The 23,999-nt window shown below is 41.2% G+C and overlaps 1 protein-coding gene across 20 annotated transcripts in view; it reads left to right on the top strand.

The window, feature by feature from the left end:
- CBFA2T2 (CBFA2/RUNX1 partner transcriptional co-repressor 2) overlaps positions 1-23,999 on the top strand; it is a 156,655-nt gene that overhangs the window by 88,426 nt on the left and 44,230 nt on the right. For 5 of the 20 annotated variants that reach the window (XM_063802830.1, XM_063802828.1, XM_063802831.1 and 2 more), the window contains 2 exons: positions 15,078-15,191; positions 16,013-16,097. The exons of the other annotated variants lie outside the window; for them this stretch is intronic. The gene's annotated coding sequence lies outside the window, so the exon portion shown is untranslated. The remainder of the gene's footprint in view (positions 1-15,077; positions 15,192-16,012; positions 16,098-23,999) is intronic. 20 annotated transcript variants of the gene reach the window in all.

A 23,999-nucleotide genomic window follows, 5' to 3' on the forward strand; every position in this document is an offset into this window, starting at 1 on the left:
GTGTGTGGATAAACTCTTCATTAGTGGAAAGGAATCTTCGTTTTCGGCTGATTTTCAGTGGTGGGCATGACCCCAAACAGAATCTGAGATGATGTAATAATCATCTGTGATTTGATTGTACTTATAAGATTCAGCTAAATCTTCCCTTTTTTGTCCCAGTCTACTTGAGATGTACCTTCCTTGAACCCTTATTGCCCAGCTACATCATGAACTCCTTGAAGGTTGGAATATCAGCTTCAAGTTTGTGTCCCAAACACTTAGTACAGTGCTTGGGTCATGTTAGCCTTTTGATGATGTTGATCAAATGAATCAGCAGCCGGGCGCGGTGGCTCACGCCTGTAATCTCAGCACTTTGGGAGGCTGAGGTGGGTGGATCGTCTGAGGTCAGGCGAGACCAGCCTGGCCAACATGGTGAAACCCCATCTCTACTAAAAATACAAAATTAGCTGGGTGTGGTGGCACATTCCTGTAATCCCAGCTACTTGGGAGGCTGAGGCAGGATAATCACTTGAACCTGGGAGGCCGAGGTTGCAGTGAGCCGAGATCACGCCATTGCACTCCAGCCTGGGCAACAAGAGCGAAACTCTATCTCAAAAAAAAAATGAATCAGCAAGGTAACTTCTTGCATTAGGAATGACAGCACAGGCTGGGTGCGGTGGCGTACACCTGTAATCCCAGCACTTTGGGAGGCTGAGGCAGGAAGATCACTTGAGGCCAGGAGTTCAAGACCAGCTTGGCCAGCATGGCAAAACCCCATCTCTACTATGCCGGGTGCGGTGACTCACGCCTGTAATCCCAGCATTTTGGGAAGCCAAGGCAGGCGGATCACTTGAGGTCAGGAATTCGAGACTAGCCTGGCCAACATGGCAAAACCCCATCTCTACTAAAAATACAAACATTAGCCAGGTGTGGTAGCACGTGCCTGTAATCCCAGCTACTCAGGAGCTTGAGGCAGGAGAATCACTTGAACCCAGGAGGTGGATGTTGCAGTGAACGAAGATCGCACCACTGCACTCCAGCCTGGATGACAGAGCAAGACAGTCTAAAAAAAAAAAAAGAGGAAAGACAGCACTACCTTTTATTAAACAACTTCTTTCTTTCCCCATATTCCCTTCTAGTTTTTTCTTATACATGTGCATACTCTTTCCATTTTATTTTCGTGAGTATACATTATATCCAGCTCTTTCCTTTTACATTACATCAAGACCTTTTCTGTGTTGCTATATATTTATCTGTCATTATTTCAGTAGAGAAGTAGACCCAGAATGTGCATTGTTTTTATTAATATCACATGCCATTGTTTCCATTAGATTGTGTTACCATCTAACTATCCTTTGTACAAGAACACTATTGTATCGATTTGAAAAATCAACTGAAAAATCAGTTGTTTTAGTAGTCATTACTACAAAGTTGTAGGTACATGATAATTGACCTTTTCCCAGGGCCAAAGGCCAAGTCCCAAGCCATAACCTTGCCTGGGTTTCATTTTCTTTATCTGGGTAGACTGAGTATATGACTTTATAGTTTAAAGTTCTTTGACTAATCGTTCACCTTATTTGGGGAGATGAAATGATTTTTATGAACCAGTAATTTGAATATAATGTATGATGAAGTTTTGGGGCTTTTTTTCCCTTTAAATTAAATAATTTAGTAAAATTTTTAAAAATTATCTTGTTTCCAAAAACGGATAATTACATATAATTGAAAATGAATTATTTGTTGAATTGGATATATTTAAGTTCTTAAGTCAACTTGTTTGGATTTAGATGGTGACCCAAGTCTACCAGCACTGCATTTAGTAACCATTTCATTAGACAGATGCTGTCTACAGGGTGTGCTGTTGTATTATGCATTCATCCTCAGTACTTGACTGTCCTCTGGGAGGCCAAGTGTCTCAAAATCCTGTAAGTACTTTCCTGTACCCCTTCTCATACCAACCATGCCACACTGTGAACTTGCTGTGTATTTTTCCTTCTTGGTTGCATACCTTCACCATTGTCATTTGGTTTAAGTGATTTTATTTATTTATTTATTTATTTATTTGTATGTTTGTTTATTTATTTATTTATTTGAGACAGAATCTTGCTTTGTTCCCTAGGCTGGAGTGCGGTGGTATGATCTTGGCTCACTGAGACCTCCGCCTCCCAGGTTCAAGTGATTCTCCTTCCTCAGCCTCCTGAGTAGCTGGGACTACAGGTGCCTGCCACTACACTCAGCTAACTTTTTGTATTTTTAGTAGAGATGAGGTTTTGCCATGTTGTCCAGGCTGGTCTTGAACTCCTGACCTCAGGTGATCCACTTGCCTCAGCCTCCCAAAGTGCTGGGATTACAGGCGTGAGCCACCATGCTGGCCAGATTAAGTGACTTTTTTTTTCTTTTTTTTTTTTGAGACAGAGTCTCACTCTGTCGCCCAGGCTGGAATGCAGTGATGCGATCTTGGCTCACTGCAAGCTCCACCTCCCAGGTTCACGCCATTCTCCTACCTCAGCCTCCCGAGTAGCTGGGACTACAGGCGCCTGGCTAATTTTTTTGGTATTTTTAGTAGAGACAGGGCTTCACCATGTGTTGGGCAGGATGGTCTCGATCTCCTGACCTCGTGAACTGCCCGTCTCGGCCTCCCAAAGTGCTGAGATTACAGGCGTGAGCCACCGCGCCCGGCCTTAAGTGACATTTTTAAGAGTTTAAGATTTTTCCCTCAGCCCATCAGGTAAGCAAGCTCTAGTCAGATTCTTTAGCTGGCTTCTTAGTAGAAGTAATAGCAATAATAATATAGATGATGATGGTCATGATGGCAATTATAACCATAATATATTTTGTAAAATGGTGTGCAGTTTAGAACAGGATTACTAGCATCATTTCCTGATTACAGAACAGGTTGGAGACAGAGGCAGACTTAATTGCTTATTTTATAGAGCTTGAGCCACTTTTGGTGTGTTTAAGCATTTACTATATACCAAAACATGATATCCTTTAAACTACCAGTGGGATTTTGACAGGGTAACTTAGATGCCTTTTATCATATTACCAAGTTGCTGGGATTGTAACCCAGGGCATTTGGTCTAATTTGGGAGCATGTTTCCATTCATCTCTGCTGCTCAGATGGAGAAGGGCTGGGGTTTAGGGCTTCTGACCTCAAACCTTGTTTTTTTTTCTGTCATGCTTGCAGGGTATTTTAAATACCCTGTCCTGTTGTTCCCTCAACCCAAACTACCTGTTAAAATTTTGGTTTTGAAAATGAGGTCCCTATAGCTAGATCATGCTGCCTGTGTGTGAAGAAAGACTAACATGTTAGGAATGCGTGGCATTCCAGTAGGTGTCTAATAATTCTTCTGGAGAGAAGCAAATTTAGTCAAAAAGCAAATGAAAATATTTTATAAGCAATGTTTCAAAATGATTCAAGGAAATTGGTATTTACCTCTTATCCCCATCGTGTCATCAGTTCCATTGTCATGTTCTTTGAATACCGTGAGCATGTGTCTATTTTTTAATAAGTAATTGTAATCATACTACATATATATAGGAAGGTCCCCCCATACAGCGTTGTATTATATGCATTTCGCCAAGTGTTGAATGAATGATCCTTCATAATTACAATTTTTAATGCCTTCACAGTTCACATTGACATGCTGTTCCACTGTTTAATTAACCATTCCCTTGTGGTATAAATTGCTTTTTCCCTTGAGTTGTTTTCTTAAGGACAGATTTCCAGGGGTGAGGTCACACAGTCAAACATTATGAACATTTTTCTAGCAGAGAAATTATTTTTTAACCTCACTAATTGAATGTTGGTACTTTGAAATACATTTATTTCTGTGCTTTTTGTACCTAGTACATTAGTAATTGGATACTGGAACTAATGGAAGCGAACAAGCATGTAGATAATCTAGAAAGCATTATAGTCTTAACTGGAAATACATAATTATTTTCTCTCAAAATTCACCATCCCATTTTGTTATGCTTTGGCAGAGCAATCTAGAACTGTGGCAGAGTGATGGTTGAGGAAATGTGGGGAAATTTATATTAAAACCTTAGCTGTGGTAAATTGAAAGTTAACTTTTGAAGCAAAGCTTAACTGTAGAAGAAAAATAGTGATTATTTCTCATGTTTGTTGCTGAATTCTAGGTTTTATTCTTCTACCTTCTTTGCATATATCTGTCTCTAAAAAGGTAGCTAATTAATGTGTTATGGTAATTTACAGTATGCAAAAGGACTGCCAGTGCGGATGTGATCTGATCAATATTGTGATTATTATCATTATTATCACTGGGTTTTCTTGTTTGTTTTTTTGTTTGTTTTGTTTTTTGAGACGGAGTCTTCCTCTGTCACCCAGGCTGGAGTGCAGTGGCAGGATATCAGCTCATTGCAACCTCTGCCTCCCAGGTTCAAGTGATTCTTGTGCCTCAGCCTCCTGAGTAGCTGGGACTACAGGGACGGGGTTTCACTGTGTTGTTCAGGCTGGTCTTAACTCCTGACCTCATGATCCGCTCGCCTCAGCCTCCCAAAGTGCTGGGATTACAGGGGTGAGCCACCGCGCCCAGCCTATTATCATTGTTATCTCGGTTATAGACATAGGAAAACTGAGGTTCCTGTTGATATTATTGCCAAAACAATGCTCTTGATCTCATTCTATCTTTCTCTGAGGTTTTAAGCAGAACCTGGATATATGTGAGCCATTTATATTCTATAGCAGATTTTTGCATTGGCTGTGAGTTCAAAATAGATAAAAATTTTAAGATTGCTTCAAAGTCAAGAGATTCTATATAATCAAAAATACTTCTTGGTTAAAGCATAAAGGGCCAAGGTGACGTGTTTGGAAAGTATAGATAGAAGGCTCTGAATTAGGGAAAAGTCCTGTAATTCCACAGAGGTATGTATTTTGACCCTTAATTTCTCTTTTCCTTGAAGGTTCATAATTAAAGCACAGAAATTCAGAATTGTCATAGTTTGGAAGCTATGAACTTGAGTGATAGCTTTCTCAAAATATATTGGAGAGTTTCATAGAATTGTCTCTACCTAACTCTGAACTTCACTATTTATTTTATTTTATCTTATTTAATTTTATTTTTGAGTTAGGGTCTTACTCTGTCACCCAGGCTGGAGTGCAATAGTGTGATCACGGCTCACTGCAGCCACAACCACCCAGGCTCCAGTGATTCTGCAACCTAAACTTCCCGAGTAGCTGGGACTACAGGCACCCCCCACCATGCCTGGCGAATTCGATGGCATCTTTTTTAGAGACGAGGTCTCCCTATGTTGTCCAGGCTGTTCTCAAACTCCTGACCTCAGGCAATCCTCCTGCCTTGGCCTCCCAAAGTGCTGGGATTACAGGTGTGAGCCACGGCACCCAGGTTTGTTTTTTCTTTTTTTGTTTTGTTTTGTTTTTTTTTGAGATGGAGTCTTGCTCTGTCGCCAGGCTGGAGTGCAGTGGCACGATCTCGGCTCACTGCAACCTCTGCCTCCTGGGTTCAAGTGATTCTCCTGCCTCAGCCTCCCGAGTAGCTGGGACTACAGGCGCCTGCCACAACGCCCGGCTAATTTTTCGTGTTTTTGGTAGAGACAGGCTTTCACTGTGTTAGCCAGGATGGTCTTGATCTTCTGACCTCGTGATCCGCCCCCCTCGGCCTCCCAAAGGGCTGGGATTACAGGCGTGGGCCACCGCGTCTGGCCAATTTTTGTACTTTTAGTAGAGACAGGGTTTCACCATGTTGGCCAGGATGGTCTCAATCTCCTGACCTCATGATCCGCCTGCCTCAGCCTCCCAAAGTGCTGGGATTACAGGCATGAGCCACTGCGTCCAGCCCCATACCCAGTTTTAATTATATTTTCTTAACTGGACCTATGTGGAAAAGAGGTTGTATGCTTCCAAGACAACAATTGAATTATTTCACATGTATTTCCTTTTAACTTGTTATGTCTGGGCTGTTTTGGCATTTAAAGCCATTAATCTCAACTCATGATTTCTGTCCCAAGGAAAATGAGAGTCAGATGTTCACATCTGGACCATTTGTTTCATTCAAGTAGTTGAAATTGCATTAGAAAATTTTGATAGTGATAAAGTCAAGAATTTAGAATGAATCATTGAATCCTTCCATTGAAAGGGAAGATCAAAACCTCCAACTTAATGTAGAACTATAGACTGAGAGAACTATTACTTTTTGTTGATTTTTCTTAAACAACATTACTGAGGTATGATTGACATGTTAAAAAGCTGTACATATTTAACATATACACCTCCATGCATTTGGGAATAAGTACACCCCTGTGAAGCCATCAACACAAAAGTTTCCTCTTGACCCCTTTATTTTTTTTGTGTGTGTATGGTATGTAGCTATTTTAAAGTATTGTTAGTCTTTGTTTTAACTTTGTTGAAGTGTTAATTAAAATGATGAACTTGCAGAAGAAAAAGTGAACATTTTAAACTATTTTTTATAAATAGAATAGAAACTTAGGTGCAAATGAAGAAATATATATATAAAAATATATATAGATCAACAAATGAATAATGAACAAATATATATGTTAATGTAACATATATTAATATAATATATATGTTAACCACAAAAGTACCATGGCCATTCAGCTCGTGATATGTATTTCTTTCTTTTACCTTTATTTTTGGCCTGTTTGAAAGATTCATGCTACATTATATTTTCCTTTATTCCTTAGATTACTTTAAAGAACAACACTATAATTAAGAGCAGTACACCCTAACCAAGTAAGGTTGATCACACAATGGCAAGGATAGTTCAACATTAAGAAGCTGAAAAGGGCTGGGCGTGGTGGCTCACGCCTGTAATCCCAGCACTTTGGGAGGCTGAGCCAGGTGTATCACTTGAGGTCAAGAGTTCGAGACCAGCTTGACCAACATGATGAAACCCGTCTCTAGTAAAAATGCAAAAATTAGCCAGGCATGGTGGCAAGTGCCTGTAATGCCAGTTACTCTCTGAGGCAGGAGAATCACTTGAATCCAGGAGGCAGAGGTTGCAGTGAGCCAAGATCGCGCCACTGCACTCCAGCCTGGAGGACAGAGTGAGACTTCCCCTCAAAAAAAAAATAAAAACAAGAAGCTGAAAGGAGGAAAAAAAACCCATTTCCATAAATACATCCCTTCCCCTAAAAAAAATGCATGATTAAGCCGAAGACCTATTTCTAATAAAAACAAGTAAAAAGCAAGTTTGTGGTAAGTAGAAACTTCAAGGTTATACATGCAAAACATGTGGCTTAAACTAGAGCTGCAACATAAAAGTGGTGAAGAACAGCAGAGGACAGTTGGAGCTGTGGGAGATGCACAAATGAATGCCTCTGGCATGGAGCTTCAGGGTTGAAAATCAAACACTAGAAGTCCAGCCAGGCACAGAGAGCAGCCAGTTGCTGAGGGGACATCTCCCTTTGTCTTTATCTGTTGTGGAGATGTTTGGTAGTGCCATACCCCCAATGCATTGTAATAAAGCACTCCATTTGTATATGCATCTTAATAGTCCTCAATGATTTAGGCCCCCAAAATGATCAGTTAAGAGAGTTACCTTTATTTTGTTTACTTTCAAAAAAATAAGAATAAACCCAAACTCAATTCTTAATTTCTCAGCCTGAACAGTGTGAGGTCATAGTTGTCCAGATTTCTCTGGAAACGAGTAAAGATGAATTCGTTTCTTTGTCATGGGTCTGTACTATAGGTTGTTCTCTTTTTATTTCATTTGATTGTAAACAGCAACTCTGGCAGCTGGGCAATATTGAATGATTGCTGTAAACAAGGAAACAGACTTTGAGGAGGAAATATCCCCACTATCAGAGAGCTAACAGAGCCTCAATTTCAATCCTGATCTGTCTGAATCCAGCCACTGCCTCATACCCACACCAGAGCTGTTCAATTGAAATATAATGTAAGCAACAAATAGAGGCCACATATGTAATTTTAAATATTCTTGTAACCTTATTTTTTAAAAAAGAAACAGGTGACATTCCTTTTGATAATATGTTTAATATACTAAGAAATTTCAATATATAATCATTATAAAATTATTAATGAGCTTGTTTACATTCCTTTCCTAGGTACTGTTTGAACCTTGGGGTCTGGCATGGTGGCTCACGCCTGTAATCTCAGTGCTTTGTGAGGCCAAGGTGGCAGGATCACTTGAGGCCAGGAGTTTGAGACCAGCTAGTGAGACCCTATCTCTAAAAAAAAAAAATAGAAAAATTAGCTGGACATGTTGGCATGCACCTATAGTTCCAGCTACTTGGGAGGCTGAGGTGGGAGGATCTCTTGAACCCAGGAGGTTCAGGCTGCAGTGAGCCTAGGTTATGTGACTGCTCTTCCAGCTTGGACGATGCTGTCTCATCTTTTTTTACCAAAAAAAAAAAAAAAAAAAAAAAAAAATCTGCAATCCTTTTTTCCTGTGCACAAACAGCTTCCAGAAAATAGTTAAAAGAAACCATCAAACCCTAAGGTAATTTTTTTTAAGTACCTGTTGGCCCAAACAGAGGGCTTAATTAGCGGAAACTCTTAGAAACCAGATTGAGTTAAACACATCTAGCTTTGTTTTTTTTCTTGGCCCCCCCCAAAGGCTATGCGCATGCCCCAGGAATATACTTCTTTGATTGGGCACAATAAGATTGTTTTCTTCAAATATTTGAGAGTGGTAGGACCCCAGAAGAACTCTTACCAACTGATGGTGAGTGCCAAGATCTTCTCATTTATCTGGCAGTGGCATATTCCATCTCTGCAGCAAGGTGAAGCCCTGGGTGCTAGAAGTTCCTTCACAGAACCTAGGTGTCAGCCAGTCATGGATATTGTCCTGTGGCTTCCCATAATGGAAGAAAGCTAGATCTTTGCTTCGTGCTACTCCTGAGCATGCAATTTTGATTTTTGTGGTTCTCCATCTCAAAACAAAAGCTGATGGGCTGACTGGGCCTTTCTTTGCGCTGGGGGAATATTAAAAACTCGGTTTTTCAAATATTAAGGTACATGGAGCCAGGTGGAACCCAGGCTCTTTTAAAGATTGATGAGGGCAGGTGCAGTGGCTCTCGCTTGTAATCTGAGCACTTTGGGAGGCCGAGGCAGGCAGATCACTTGAGACCAGAAGTTTGAGACCAGCCTGGCCAACATGATGAAACCCCATCTCTACTAAAAAGAAAATAAAAATTTGCCGGGTGTGGTGGCAGGCATCTGTTAATTCCAGCTACTTGGGAGGCTGAGGCAGGAGAATCACTTGAACCCGGGAGGCAGAAGTTGCAGTGAGCCGAGATCACACCATTGCACTCCAGCCTGGGCAACAAGAGTGAAACTCCCTCTCAAAAAAAAAAAAAAAAAAGTACTGATGAATAGCTGGGCACGGTGGCTCACACCTATAATTCCAGTGCTTTGGGAGCCCAAGACAGGTGGATCACTTGAGGCCAGGAGTTCGAGACCAGCCTGGCCAACATGGTGAAAACCCATTTCTACTTAAAATAGAAAAAAGTAGTAGTCCCTGCTGTAGTCCCAGCTACTGGGGAGGCTGAGACACGAGAATTGCTTGAACCCGGGAGACCGAGGTTGAAGTGAGCCGAGATCCCACTACTGCACTCCAGCCTGAGCAACAGAGTAAATCTCAAAAAAAAAAAAAAAAAAGAATGATGAATAAATATGTACAAAAAGAAAAGAAAAATATTTATCACATCCAAGTTAACTGAGGATGGCAATGTAATTAAAAAGAATGTTTTGAACTCACAATTGGCTTTGTGGTTACCTTACTACTTGAAAGACGGGACTGGGCACATATACCATTTCATTGGACAAACTTATTTTTACTTAATAGAATATAATTAAAATGCAAAAGTTAATAGCACATTAAAGTTTAATAGTTTTCTTTGAGACAGAGACATTCTCTGCTCTCTTTTGCTCCTCAGACTGGTCTTCGTAGTCTTCAGGTTGCTAAAATCTGATACTCTCCCAAGTCCATTCTCATGAACAATTCTACATCCCAATTGTGGCGGGGTGGGAGGGGGGGGCCTCCTGTAAGTCATGGTCATTCTGTGTTCATGCTGTCTCCATTTCCAAAAACGCTCCAGAATCTCTAGATATATTTAAATCTTCCCCAACACACTTGGTCCAACATGTTGCTTCTGTTTTCATTGTCTGTCACCATGCCTAGGGCACAGCAAACAAGAGTAGTGGATTGATAACAAGTGTTAGTTGATGAACATGAAAAAAACGACATAGGCCGGGCCCAGTGGCTCATGCCTGTTATCTCAGCACTTTGGGAGGCTGAGGTGGGCGGATCACGTGATGTCAGGAGTTTGAAACCAGCCTGACCAACATGGTGAAACCCCGTCTCTACTGAAAATACAAAAATTAGCCAGGCATCATGGCACGCGTCTGTAATCACAGCTACTGTGGAGGCTGAGGCAGGACAATTGCTGGAACCTGGGAGGCGGAGGTTGCAGTGAGCCAAGATGACAAGAACAAAACTCTGTCTCAAAAAAAAAATTTATATATATATATATATATATAATTATGTAAAAATTATATGTATATAATTATGTAAAAATTATATATATAATTATGTAAAAATTATATATATAATTATGTAAACATTATATATATAAAATTATGCTATGTAGTTCTGTTAATGCATGATATTATAAAAGCACAGTTGTAAAAAGGTTACATTTACTCTAATTCTAGGCCACAGACTATTCAGTTAGTCCTAAAAATTCATGCAACATCGCCAGGCATTGTAGCACATCCCTCTAGTCCCAGTTACTTGGGAGGCTGAGGATCACTTGAGCCCAAGAGTTTGAGGTCAGCCTTGGTAACAAAGCCAGACCTAGTGTCTTCGAGAAAAAAAATACAAAATTCATGCAACATTACTTGACACTAGGGAGACACTAAGTAAGTATGAAGATGGAGTTATATGAATGGGTCACTGCCACTTAAAAAAACCCCTCAAAAATACATGAACTATTAATGAGTTGTCATGCATATAAGGAAGACAGAATAATGTCTTATATATCATGACTCCATTAACCTCTATAAAGAAGCTGAATATCTACATCTTAAAATTGTAGACTAATGGAGACATTATTTAGTTTATATTAACTCTCTACCTAGGCTTTTCCATTGTAAAGAAGCTATATTTATCTAGATCCATCCTCCCCCATACACACAGAGCTGTTTTTCTTTCACATTGAAAAATTATGGCCAGGCACCCTGGCTCATGCCTGTAATCCTAATAGTTGTGGGAGGCCAAGGCAGGCAGATCACTTGAGGCCAGGAGTTGGAGACCAGCCTGGCCAACAAGGTGAAACCCCATCACTACTAAGAATGCAAAAATTAGCTGAGCTTGGTGGCATGTGCCTGTAATCCCAGCTACTCAGGAGGCTGAGGCAGGAGAATTGCTTGAACCCAGGAGGCAAAGGTTGCAGTGAGCCGAGATTGTGCCACTGCACCCCAACCTGGGCGACAGAGTGAGATTCCATCTCAAAAACAAAAAACAAAAAAAAACTGTTACATAATAAACTGATTTGCAAATCTCTTGACTGGATTTTTTTTTTTTTTTTTTGAGACAGAGTCTCACTGTGTTTCCCGGGCTGTGCAGTGACATGGTCTCAGCTCACTGCAACCTTCGCCTCCTGGGTTCAAGTGATTCTCCAGTGTCAGCCTCCCGAGTAGCTGGGATTACAGGCACCTGCCACCACGCCTGGCTAATTTTTGTATTTTCACTAGAGACGGGGTTTTGCCATGTTGGCCAGGCTGGTCTCGAACTCCTGACATCAGGTGATCTGCCTGCCTCCGCCTCCCAAAGTGCTGGTATTACAGGCATGAGCCAACGCACCCAACCTTCTGACTGGTTTTTAATACAAGATAGCTAGATTTTTATATCTGCTTCTGCATTAATCATGTAATCTCTGTAAAAAGCTACCATTCACTCATGAAAGAGAGTAAAAAGGATAAATGACCTCTTCTTGCTACGATTATGAAAATTGTTTTGACCTTTCCCCTTCTGTCCACACATATCCTAAAGGGTCTCCAGGGCCCCCAACGGTCCCAGGACCATATTTTGAGAACTGCTGAGTAGATCATGGCATTCAAGCCAAGGTAAGTTTATGTTTTATTGTAAGAGCAATAGGAAGCCATTAGAAGAGTTCAGGTCTGTGGGAAGATCTGTTTTAGGTTTTAACTCAGCACTTTGGATACTACGTGATGAATGGACTGAAGGGGTTAAAAGCAGAAGCAGAAAGAATAGTTAGGAGGCAGATGAAGCAGTCCAGGTGAGAGATGACAGTGGCTAAATTCTAGCAATAGAGATGGGAGACATGACATACTGTGACATATTTAAGAGCTGGACTGTCAGAATTTACTGCTATATTTCTTTCTTTTCTTTTTTTTTTTGAGACGGAGTCTCACTCTGTTGCCCAGGCTGGAGTGCAGTGGCGCGACCTCGGCTCACTGCAACCTCTGCCTCCTGGGTTGGAGCAATTCTCCTGCCTCAGCCTCCCGAGTAGCTGGGACTACAGGCGTCTGCCACCACACCTGTCTAATTTTTATGTTTTTAGTAGAGACAGGGTTTCACTGTGTTAGCCGGAATGGTCTCGATCTCTTGACCTCGTGATCCTCCTGCCTCGGCCTCCCAAAGTGCTGGGATTACAGGTGTGAGCCACCGAGCCCGGCCTACTGCTAGATTTCCTCTAGAAGGTTCTGTGTTCCGCAGACATTTAGCACAGATGTATCAAATGCTGGAACCCAAGAGACCTGGGTTTTTGAATCGTAGGAAAGCCATTAACTAGCTGTGTGAGAAATTGATAGCGTTTTTCCCTGTCTCCAGAAAAAAAACGTGAGGTTTATTTTTGGCCAAGAAGACTAAAGTTAGCTGATGCTCCATCAGTCTCAGATTCTTTGAGTTCTCTGACTTTGGCTGCATATGTGTGGCCCAGGCAGTAATGTGACACACCTTTAAGTGGTTGGGATTCAGTCGATTTTGATTGTGGTAGGGGTGGCTTCCATACAAAGGCAAGATGCTTATCAAATTTAATTTAAGTCTTTTCTGTTCATGTGAGAAATACTAAGTTGGTGGAGACCTGAAACAGATGGTGTGCAGTTGGAGTAGATAACTATATTATTCTAAATAAATATTTGCTGGAGCTGGGAAGCAACAATCCATATTTCATTTTTTCCCTATTTACATTTTCAGGTCAGCTGTGTTGCTACTGTTTTTAACTTGCATTAAAGTTATCAACAGACTTGGCAATTACAATATATCTTTAAATGTTGAAATAATTAGCATTGGAAGAGACCCTCAGCACGTAGTGCTGTAATGATTCTTAATGCATTTCTGGTGGATAGCTGTCTAATAATATCTTACACTTGATAAATTTTTTTTTTTGAGTCGGAGTCTCACTTTGTCGCCCAGGCTGGAGTGCAGTGGCCCAATCCCGGCTCAGTGCAACCTCTGCCTCCTGGGTTCATGTGATTCTCCAGTCTCAGCCTCCTGAGTAGCTGGGACTACAGGCGCACACCACCACGCCCAGCTGATTTTTCTATTTTTAGTAGAGACGGGGTTTCACCACGTTGGCCAGGATGGTCTCGATCTCTTGACCTTGTGATCCGCCCACCTCGGCCTCCCAAAGTGCTGGGATTACAGGCATGAGCCACTGCGCCTAGCTTAAAAATCTTATACAGTACTTGTTTTACAATTTTCATTTTTTTTTAATTTATTTTTTTTGAGAGCGGGCCTTGCTCTGTCACCCAGGCTGAAGTGCAGTGGCACAATCTCGGCTCACTACAACCTCTGCCTCCCAGGCTCAGGCAATCCTCCCAAGGAGCTGAGACTATAGGTGTACGCCACCACTCCCAGCTAAATTTTTGTATGTTTTGTAGAGATCAGGTTTTGCCATGTTGGCCAGGCTGGTCTTGTACTTCTGAGCTTACTCGATCCACCTGCCTCAGCCTCCCAAAGTGCTGGGATTACAGACGTGAACCACCATGCCTGGCCTACAGCACTTTTTAATCTGTTACTTTATTTGCCTTTTAACACCTCCCTTCCTCTGTTTTACAAATGAAGAAACCAAGGCTCTGGCATGACTTGTCCAGGGTTCCACAGTAGCTGATAAATTGGCAGAAAAATCAGGATTCACAGTCACAGTTTCATGCCCAGTTTTCTTTCTTCCACAATAGCCTACCTTTGACTATTCAAGAATATAAATCTCTAGCTGGTCTGGAATTTGGCTGTTTTGCCAAACTGACCTTTTCATCTCATCTTTTGCTGCATACAGCTTTTTATATTTACTGTATATTCTGTTTCAGCTAAGAGATGGTCTTAAATTGAGGGAGTAATGAAAATTTTATATTAACTCTTTCCTGGCTTAAGGTGCTGTAGCCACTGTATCTGTCTCAGTTAAGTTCTGGGGCGAGATCTGTGTGCAGTCTCTTAAATGTTAATATATTCTTTGTTACACATAATATACTTGTTCTCACCTTCATTGTACCTGTATTCTTAATGATACTTTGATGAAAGCAGGTTTTCAAATAAGTAGGTTTAAAAAGGCATTTTATTAATCACTGTTCTAATCATTATAATAACCTAAACAGCTAGCATGTATTCCTATGCTCTTTGTATATTTATTCTTGAAATTCACAGTGCTTACAGCCCGGTAGATTATACTCTTTACTTGGCTTCTGGTTTTTCCCCTTATTTCCTTGGCTTTTCTTTTTCAGTCTCTTTTTTTAGTTTCTTGTCTTTCATGATCTCTAAGAGTGGAAATACCTGGAGATCTGTACCCACTTCTAGTAAGATACCTGTTCTCAGGCTTTCCGTAGAATCTATATGCCATTAATTGAAAATATTTCATCACAACTTCAGACTTTCCCACCCCAGGCCTCAGCTCCACACTTTTATATCCAGCTGCTTATCCAGCATTTCTATTAGAATATCTACTGAGCATTTTAAAGGTAATCCTGATCTTCAGTTGCTCTTCCCCCATTTTCCTTTACCAGTTCCTCCTTCTTAGTAAATGGTAACTTCATCCTTCCAGTTGCTTAGGCTAAAAACCTCAAAATTGTTTCTTGACCTCTGTTTTTTTTTTTCTTTCTTTCTTTTTTTCAGTCTCATCTGTCAACCAGGCTAGAGTACAGTGGCACAATCACAGCTCACTGCAGCCTGAAACTCCAGGGCTGAAGGAATCCTCCTGTCTGAGCCTCCAAAGCAGCGGAATTATAGGCAAGCACTCTCACACCTGGCTAATTTTTTTTTGGTTTTAATTTTGTGGAGCCGGGGTCTTGCCATCTTGTCCAGGCTGGTCTCAAACTCTGGACTCAAGCCATCCTCCCACCCTCAGCCTCACAAAGTGCTGGGATTAGAGATATGAGCCACTGTACCCGGCCTTTTGACCTCTATTTTGTATTTATTTTTTATTTATTTACTGCTGTCACCTCAGTAGTAGAAGACTTAGTAGTTACTCGAATAATTTTGAATAAATAGATGAGAAAATTCTAAGATTCAATTTAGGAAAAGTTACTCAAATTCCTTATTTAGCTGCATTCCACTACCTGGGGGTTATGTTAAGACAGGGGTCTCCAATCCTCAGGCTGCATACCGGTATGGATCTGTGACCTGTTAGGAACCGTGTGGCACAGCAAGTGGTGAGCCAGTGCATTACCGCCTGACCTCTGCCTCCTGCCAGATCAGCCATGGCATTAGATTCTTATTAGGAGGGCAATCCCTGTTGTTAACTGGACATGTGAGGGATCTAGGTTGTGCACTCCTTATGAGAATCTAATGCCTGATGATCTGAGGTGGAACAGTTTCATCCTGAAACCACTCCCTACCCCACCCCCGGTTAGTGGAGTGCAATGGCACGATCTCAGCTCACTGCAACCTCCTTTTGTAGTTCTTCGGTAGGTACATGGCCTCCCAAGTAGCTGGGACCACAGGTGCATGCCACTGTGCCCAGCTAATTCTTTTATTTTTTGAAAAGACAGGGTCTCATATCGGGGAATCTGCCCCAATATTCACGTAGGTTCTTTTCTATTTTCCTTTAGCGTCGGCCAGCTTGAGAAATAAAGGGACAGAGTACAAAAGAGAGAAATTTTAAAGCTGGGCGTCCAGGGGAGACATCATATGTCGGTAGGTTCCATGATGCCCCACAAGCCGCAAAAACCAGCAAGTTTTTATTAGGGAGTTTCAAAAGGGGAGGGAGTGTGCGAATATGTGTGGGTCACAGACATCAAGTACTTTACAAGGTAATAGAATATCACAAGGCAAGTGGAGGCAGGGCAAGATCACAGGACCACAGGACCGGGCAAAATTAAAATTGCTAATGAAGTTAGCACCATTGTCATTGATAACATCTTATCAGAAGACAGGGTTTTGAGATAAACCAGTCTGACCAAAATTTATTGGGCGGGAATTTCCTCTTCCTAATAAGCCTGGGAGCACTATGGGAGACTGGGGTCTGTTTCACTCCTGCAGTCTCGACCATAAGAGACAGGCGCACCTAGGGGGGCCGTTTATAAGCCTATACATCCAGGCGCGTATTCTCTTTCCCAGGGATGTTCCATGCTGAGAAAAAGAATTCAGCGATATTTCTCCCATTTGCCTTTGAAAGGAGAGAAATATGGCTCTGTTCTGCCCGGCTCATCAGCGGTCAGAGTTTAAGGTTATCTCTCTTATTCCCTGAACAATTGCTGTTATCCTGTTCTTTTTTCAAGGTGCCCACATTTCGTATTGCTCAAACACACCTGCTGTACAATTTGTGCAGTTAATGCAATTATTACAGAGTCCTGAGGCGATATACATCCTCCTCAGCTGACAGGATTAAGAGATTAAAGTAAAGACAGGCATAGGAAATCACAAGAGTATTGATTGGGGAAGTGATAAGTGTCCATAAAATCTTTACAATTTATGTTTAGAGATTGCAGTAAAGACAGGCATAAGAAATAAAAGTATTAATTTGGGGAACTAATAAATGTCCATGAAATCTTCACAATCCACCTTCTTCTGCCATGGCTTCAGCCGGTCCCTCCGTTTGGGGTCCCTGACTTCCCACAGCAGTCTCACTTCATTGCCCAGGCTGGTTTTCCAGCTTTTTAATCAGTTATAGCAGAAGTCAGTGAACTGTGGCCCACTGTCGGCCAGGCATGGTGGCTTACGCCTGTAATCCCAGCACGTTGGGAGGCCGAGGCAGGTGGATTGCCTGAGCTCAGGAGTTCGAGACCAGCCTGGGCAGCAGGGTGAAACTCCATCTCTACTAAAATACAAAAAAATTAGCTGGGCTCAGTGGCATGTGCCTGTAGTCCCAGCTACTTGGGAAGCTGAGGCAGGAGAATTGCTTGAACCCAGGAGGCGGAGGTTGCAGTGAACAGAGATGGCGCCACTGCAATACAGCCTGGGCGACAGTGAGACTCTGTCTCAAAAGAAAAAAAAAACCTGTGGCCCACTGTCCATTTTTGTGAATAAAGATTGATTACAACACAGCCAAGCCCATTTATTTGTATATTGTCTATAGTGTGCTACAATAGAGCAAAAAAATATTTACTGTCTTGCCTTTGGCAGGAAAAGTTTCCTGATTCCTGAGCTATAATAATGATAAATTAATTTTCCAGTATATGTATAAACATGGAATGTAAAAAATTTATTTTTTCTATCAGTGTTAGTACATGTTAAAGTATTAATTTTGTTTTAATTGTGCTCCATCTTCTATCTTCAAAGGTCCTTATAAAATACTTTCTGGTAATTTCCCTTTTTTTTTTTTTTTGAGACGGAGCCTTACTCTGTTGCCCAGGCTGTAGTGCAATGAATGGCATGATTTTGGCTCACCGCAACCTCCACCTCCCAGGTTCAAGTGATTCTTCTGCCAGCCATAGCCTCCTGAGTAGCTGGGTTTACAGGTGCCCACCACCATGCCTGGCTAATTTTTTGTATTTTTAGTAGAAACGGGGTTTCACCATGTTGGCCAGGCTGGTCTTGAACTCCTGACCTCAGGTGATCCACCCACCTCAACCTCCCAAAGTGCTGGGATTACAGGCGTGAGCCACTGTGCCCAGCCTCTGGTAATTTCTTTGAGTCCTTATGTCTCCATTTTTGTTGAATGATAAATTGTTTGTCATTATAAACAGTTGTTCCTGGCCATCTCGGCATATGAAGCCTGCGTGTTATTAGGAAGTTGGATGTGTTGTCAGATTTGTGGCAGAGTTACAAAGATGGTAAATGCTCATCCTTAAGCATGTACTATGTCCATAATCAGTTTAGCCACCTTTATAAGGCTATAAATGTAACAGTAATTTTGATGTTTCTTCCTCCATCTTTAGCAAGTTAGAATTATCACTTTTGGAAAGTCTTTTTTTTTTTTTTTTTTTGTGATGGAGTCTTGCTGTTGTCCAGGCTGGAGTGCAGTGGCACCATCTCAACTAACTGCAACCTCCACCTCCTGGGTTCAAGCAGTTCTTCTGCCTCAGCCTCCTGAGCAGCTGGGATTACAGACGCCTGCCACCATGCCCAGCTAATTTTTGTTTAGTAGAGATGGGGTTTCACCATGTTGGCCAGGCTCATCTTGAACTCCTGACCTCAGGTGATCTGCCTGCGTTGGCCTCCCAACGTGCTGGGATTACAGGTATGAGCCACTGCACCCGGCCTGGAAATTCTTACCATAGGACAATTACGCATTCAGAACATTTACCTATCCTTGGCAGTGATTGAAGAGAGGCTATGGTCCAGGAAATCTTTTCCCTGATTTTTCCTTCAGCTGTGATACCACCTCTTGGGGCACTATTCAAACTATATCCCATGTGCTACCTGGAGAGCCCATGTAGCCTTTCCAGCAAACACCTTAACATTGTGTTAAGACTTGCCTGGCCGTCGTACATGGTAATGTTTCTATTTCTTTATTTTCCCAGTACTGTATGTCTGTCTTTCCCATAAGTGAGGTCCCTCCCTACCTTCATCTCTGAACTTCCCTAAGGCCTGGCAAATCCAGGACAGTCAAGTAGATTGGGATCTGGATCCTCAAAATTCAGGACCAAATTATTGGAAATAATCCAATTGTTCATTGACAAGGGATTGTTTAAATGAACTATGGTACCTCTTCAAAGTGTATTATCATACTGTTTTTTAAAATTGTGGAATTAAGAATTCCAGGACATATTGTGATATTATAAAACACAATAATAGAACCAAAAAAAAAGGAACATAATTTGTATGTGGTGTAGATTAGTTGTCTATTCCTGCATAACAAACCATGTCAGAACTTCATGGCCTAAAATGATAAGCCTCCCCGCTCCCTTCTGTTAGTCTAATCCGCCCACCTCAGTCTCCCAAAGTCTTGGGATTACAGGCAGGAGCCACCCACGCCCAGCCTGAGAGTCTGATTTTTGTGTTTTTTTGTGGGTTTTTTATTGTTGTTGTTGTTTTTTGTTTGTTTGTTTTTAGACAGAGTCTTGCTCTGTCGCCCAGACTGGAGTGCAGTGGTGCGGTCTTGGCTTATTGCAGCCTCTGCCTCTCGTGTTCAAGCGGTTCTCCTGCCTCAGCCTCCTGAGTAGCTGGGATTACAGGTGTGTGCCACCACGCCCAACTCATTTCTGTATTTTTAGTAGAGACAGGGTTTCACCCTGTTGGCCAGGCTGATCTTGAACTCCTGGCCTCAGGTGATCCGCCCGCCTCAGCTTCCCAAAGCGCTGGGATTACAGGCATGAGCCACCGTGCTCAGCCTGGAGTCTGATTTTTTTATAAAGCAATGGATTTAATGGCTTCCTTGGCCAGCTTCTTTGGAATGATCAGTGTTCCTGTCATTATAGGAAAGATCTCTATATGGATCTTTATAGATAGATCTAATATAGAAAGATCTATATTCTGCATATTTTCTCAGTCATGATAAACAGGAACACTTGACCAAATCTTCTACCCCACACAGCATAGATAACATCTCAAACTCGGTAAACTGTTATTCTAATAGATTTTTTTTTTTTTTTTGAGACAGGGTCTCACCCTGTCACTCAGGCTGGAGCACAGTGGTGTGATCACAGCTCACTGCAGCCTCGACCTCCTGGACTCAGGTGATCCTCCCACCTCAGCCTCATGAGTAGCTGGGACCACAGGCATGCGCCACCACATCCAGCTAATTTTTTTGTTGTTTTTGGAGAGATGAGGTCTCCCTGTGTTGCCCAGCCTGTTCTCAAACTCTGGGCTCATCCTCGTGTCTAGCAATTCTCCCATCTCAAGGTGGTTTGGATTACAGGCGTGTGCCATCATGCCCAACCATAATTCTAATATATTTTAAAATATGATTCAAGTAAAACATGTGAGAGTATCTGCTGTATACCCACCATTGTTATGTCCATTATGGTACCCTTCATATAAACCTGTGTTGAAATATCCCCAGGGACAGATAAAGAAAACCACTGTCACACAACTAGTGAGTGATGGAGCATTCTTCACATCAGGCTCACCTTTTGCCTCAACATGCTTTCTCCTTGAGACCTAAATTTTTCTTCTTTCCAATTGCTTGGGAGTAGCCTTTCCCTTCGGATAACCTCATTATTTTCTTATCTTGTATTTACACCTCTGCTCTCTGCCAGTCTCTGATTAAAAAAAAAAAAAAAACTCAAAAGCAATTTATAATGATTTGTAAATGCCCTTGATTGTGGGCAGTTTATCATGGAAGATTCTTCTCAAGTAGCACATTTCTGGGATGTCAGTCAGTAATACAGTGGTTCCCCCTTACCCACGTGGAATATGTTCCAAGACCTCCGGTGGATGCCTGAAACCATGGGAAGTATTGAACCCTACATACATTCCTTTTGGACTGTAACTGAGCCTATGAGATGCAACAGCAAAATGAGCACAAACGTCTTTTTCCTTCTTACAGTAGATGTCAGCAACCTCAGCATAGGAATTTTTTCTTTCCTTACGAAGTCAAGAACTTCTGCCTTTTCACTTAGTACTTTACAGCTTCACTTTGGTGTGTCCGAATTGCCAGCATCACTCCTCTTTTACTTTGGGGCCATTATTAACTAATAATCAGGGTTACTTGACCACAAGCACTGCAAAACCATGACAGTTCATCTGATGGTAACCGAGATGGCTACTAAGTGACTTATGGTCGGGTAGTGTATACTCCGGACAAAGGGATGATTCACATCCCAGGTGGGATGGTGTGAGATTTCATCACACTATTCAGTACGGTGCTCAATTTAAAACTTATGAATTGTTTATTTCTGAAATTTTCCATTTGATATTTTTGGACTTTGGTTGACTGTAGGTAACTGAAACCGTGGAAACTGAAACTGCAGATAAGAGGAAGACTGCTGGGTGTTCAGTGTTACTTTCCTGTGGAGCTACAGAATAGTTCTACTCTTTAGTTTCATCTTTGATTCTTTAAATTCCTATGTAGGAAAAAATATCACTGCTATCACACAGAGAACTGTTTATTACTTTATTCTTTCATCTGTTTTCTGTTTTCAGGATATCCTTAGCAAATTGCACACAGTGAAGAAATTATTCAGACATACTTTTCCATTTTGACTCATCAAGTTCTTTGGCTTCCCATGGTTTAGGTGTTGAACCATAAGTCATTTTGGAAATGCATGCTGTCATATCTGGGTTTTATTTTTTAATATATACATACATATATATGCACACATGCATTTATTTTTAATACACGTATACAAATATATTCAGAATAATCAAAACACAAACTCATAGGGTGACTAAATTGTCAGTTACTTTGAATTTGAAATTGAGTTGGACCCTTATGACAAAACCAAGGGTTATTTTGACTTCCTGGGACTAAATCTTTATGGCTGTTTGATATGCTAAGCAATGGTGTTTATGGACTCAAGCCACAATTGAGGGAAAAGAATTTCTTCTTCAACTCTATTTAAGGTTCTCCAAGATTGAAGAGAGTTCAATATATGGTTGATTCTTTAATGGGATCCAGCTAGAATATAGCACATAACTATCATTTTCATAAAAATTCAAAAAGGAAGTCACCATAACTAGGATGACATAAAGGCATGTCATAGCCTTCTTCCTACAGGGACTTACTATAATCCTGTGACCCCAGGCAGAGGGTTAAAATGCCTACTTTGGAACATACCCTTTCCCATCATCTGAGCAACTGCTGAATTTGTCACCTTGTAAACCACTTGGATAGACCTCACTCCATGAAGGGCATTCATGCCACCCAGCTTCCATCAAAAATGCCACTTTACATTGTGCTTGGTGATTTTGCAGCTATTAATTCTTGAATCATTCCATACATTATCTCTGAGTTTCCATGGATAAATTGTTGATAGTATACCTATTTTCCACAGAAAACAGATGTTAATATTAACTTGGTCAAGGTCACATACCTAGTTAATAGTATGTCCAGAATTTGACACCAGGATTTCTATCTTCTAATCATCATTCCTGTTAATTAAGCACCTTCTTTATACCTTGCAGTGATTTAGGCATCATCTTTAATCATTACATGTTTCCTGACAGGTAGGTCTTACTGTCACTCATTTTACATATGTTGAAAATGAGGCCTAGAAAGGTGAAATGAATTGGTGAAATTCACTTGCATTGTAACAGAATGAGAATTCACATGGAATCTCTCAGTCTTCATACCTGTGCTTTTTCTGCTTCATTCACTTGAAACATGAAGAAACACTAGTGTTGTAGGTTTTGGATGGTGAAATGAAAAGTATCAATCTGTAAACAGTTCTCTAGTGGCTGGGTTTGGCCCACTATCAAAGCTTTTGGTTGGTAAGAGCACAGAGTTCAGCGTTCTGCATTTGGGCTGCTCTAACTTTTTTATTCTGCCAAGTGCTGACTGTTAAAACTCATCTCACTGCTAAGCCTTCCTCAAGTCTTTGGCACCCTTGCTATAGAGCCAGGTGGTCTGAAGAAAAGCTCCCTCTAGGTTGTTGCACACTGTACACAACACATTACAGTGCGAGACAACTGTCAGTTCCTTCCTTCCCTTCTCCCCTACCCTTCCAGAAAGCTGGGCCCCAGATGGAAGAGCTGGAAATGTGTCAACTGTTCTCTGAAGGGCATTGAGAAAATACTGTCAGGAAGAAAAGGCAAGCGCAACAGCTCATTAGTCCACTAATCAGACAGGACGACCATCAATTTCACAAAGAAAATGTCCTGAACCAGAGAAATGGGAAGGGCTGGCAGAGTGTTGCCCACATGGTTCTGAGAACTGCACATTTTTGTCAGGGGATTTGTAACTTGGGGGCATTGCTTTCTTGATTGACTTTATTATATCCCTTTCCCAAGTGTGGCCACTGCAAACTGAAGTATAAAAATGGTATTTGGAGATACTTTTCTCCAAATACCATTGTGTCCCATCAATGCACAAAAATGTTCCTTGTTGCCAGGATCGTGAACACTCTTGTATGTATTGTCTTTATAGCTGTGCTCTCACAGAAAGAAAACTTGGACTTTACCTTCTTATTTGAGCCTTTGCTCCCCATTTTTTACACTTTAATTTGAATTCAGCAGTTATTGGAGAATGAATGGCCGGTACTTAAGTGAAAAGCTTAGAATTACTGTGAGGAACATAGCTCAATTTAAAGGTGATTATGGTAACCCTGGTCGTATTATTAACTAAGTATGTAACAAGTTCTCTTTGATAGGGAAAAATAACTTGTTAGATATATTAGAATATTACTCATTGGTATCAAGTCTGATTCCTGTTAGCTCAGACCTACCTAATTGCAGCATCATGAAGTTTATCTAATTTATCTTTCTGGAATTTTGTTGCCATTTAGTATTATCAAACAACTGCCTATTATTAATTGTTCCCATAGATGAAGTAGCCTCTGTTTCATGTAGACTCAGCTCTACTTTTCATCTTTTTGAACAATGTATAGCATGAATGACATTTACATGTTTGAGGTCAGAGAGGTTGACTCCCTCTTTTTTCCTACTTGATGTAGTTGATATGTATATATATAATTTAGTACATCATTATTAATGGTGATTTTTTTTTTTTTTTAAGACAGAGTCGCTCTGTCACCCAGGCTAGAGTGCAGTGGCATG

This window comes from Pan troglodytes, chromosome 21 (assembly GCF_028858775.2).
Source record: "Pan troglodytes isolate AG18354 chromosome 21, NHGRI_mPanTro3-v2.0_pri, whole genome shotgun sequence".
In the NCBI taxonomy this organism is placed as follows: Eukaryota; Metazoa; Chordata; class Mammalia; order Primates; family Hominidae; genus Pan; species Pan troglodytes.